Raw genomic sequence first — 1,929 nt, 5'->3', positions numbered from 1 at the left:
GCCCGCCAAACCTAGAAAGCTTCGGACTTCGGTGAGTGAGCTCGGTGTGGTCCATTCTTTAACGGCATGGATTTTGGCGGGGTCCACTTTAATCCCTTCCTTGGCTATCACGTGACCCAGGAAGGCCACACTGTCTTTCCAGAATTCGCATTTAGAGAACTTGGCGTATAGTTGGTGCTCTCTTAGAGTTTGCAGGGTTATGCGGAGGTGTCTTTCATGTTCTTCCTTGTTTCGGGAGTAGACTAGGATGTCGTCAATGAATACAATGACGAAGTCATCCAAGTGGGGTCGGAATACTCGGTTCATGAGGTCCATGAATATGGCAGGCGCGTTGGTGAGTCCGAAGGGCATTACGGTGAATTCATAGTGACCGTAACGTGTCCGGAAAGCTGTTTTCTGAATGTCCGGTTTGGCCACCTGTATTTGGTGATATCCGGATCTTAGATCAATCTTCGAAAATACCCCTGCCCCTTTAAGTTGGTCGAACAAGTCGTCAATTCGGGGAAGGGGGTATCTATTCTTTATCGTGATTTGGTTAAGTTCCTTGTAGTCGATGCATAGGCGCATGCTCCCATCCTTCTTTTTAACAAACAACACTGGCGCCCCCCATGGGGAGGTGCTAGGACGGATGTAGCCCTTGTCTAGCAATTCCTGCAGTTGCGTCTTCAGTTCCTTCATTTCTTTTGGTGCTAACCGGTAAGGGGGTTTAGAAATCGGGGCAGCGCCCGGTACGAGATCTATGGTGAACTCGACTTCTCTGGCTGGGGGTGCCCCGGGGATTTCGTCCGGGAAGACGTCGGTGAATTCGTTTACCACTGGAATGGTTTGTGGTTCGGGGGTTTTGGTGCTAAGGTCCTCGACCGAACATAGGAAGGCCTCACTTCCCTTGTTTAGGTATTTCTTCATTTTTATCATGTTCACCACCTTGATCCCGGCTTCCGGGTGGGTCCCATGATATGACACCCTCTTACCGTTTGGTCCCCGTAGGACTACTTTTTGTTCTCCGCATAGGATTTGTGCTTGGTATTTCCCTAGCCAATCCATGCCCAAAATTACCTGTACCCCATCCAGTTTGAATCGGATTAAGTTGCTGGGAAATCCCACCCCTTGTATGGCGATCGTTATATTTTCGTACATGCGGTCGCATTCTAGGATTTCGCCGGAGGCCACTTTGACCTGAAATCGGACCTTGGTGCTAGTGTTGAGGCCGAGTTGAGTGGCAAACTCGGTTGCTATAAACGAGTTGGTAGCCCCTGAGTCAAATAACACCGTGGCGGGGGTGGCGTGTACTAGGAAGGTTCCGGAGACTATGTTGCTATCTCCAATTTTGGCTTTGCTTAGAGTAAGAATTCTTCCTTGAGTGGTTGGCGCGGTGACTTGGCGGGTTGAGGCGGCCCTGGGGTTTTTAGGGCCGCGGGTGGGGTTTACGTGATTTCCTTCCGATTTCCTTTTGTACCCCAGGTGTGTTTCCCGGGGTTGGTTTGGCACTTGTTGTAGTTGGGACGCCTTGGCATAGGCCTCCCCGAGGGTTCCTGGTTCTTGTGTGGCAGAAGCTTTTTGATATTCAGGGTCCAAGCCTGTTATGAATCTTTCGATCCTGATCTTCTCGGTGGGTACTAGCTCGGGGATGAGGCGAGCCAGTCGGTGGAATTGTTGGTAGTATTCCGTGATCGAGGTTGCACCTTGTTTTAGGTGGAGGAATTCTTCGTATATGGTGGCTCTTAGGTGGTGGGGATGGAATCGTTCCCGTAGTCGTGTCTTCAGGGATTCCCAGTTGAACCCATGGTCATGTTCACATGTGGGTCTCTCGTGGGCCCACCATGTATCGGCCTCGTGTTTGAAATAGAAGGAGGCTATTCTTACTTGATGGTCCTCGGGGCATTTGGTTGCCCTGAAGATCCTGTCGAAAGTCCTGATCCATTCCTCGAG

The sequence above is a fragment of the Ipomoea nil genome, unplaced genomic scaffold, assembly GCF_001879475.1.
Source record: "Ipomoea nil cultivar Tokyo-kokei standard unplaced genomic scaffold, Asagao_1.1 scaffold3192, whole genome shotgun sequence".
In the NCBI taxonomy this organism is placed as follows: domain Eukaryota; kingdom Viridiplantae; phylum Streptophyta; class Magnoliopsida; order Solanales; family Convolvulaceae; genus Ipomoea; species Ipomoea nil.
The sequence above is the reverse complement of the archived record's forward strand: the minus strand, read 5'-3'. Positions refer to the sequence as shown.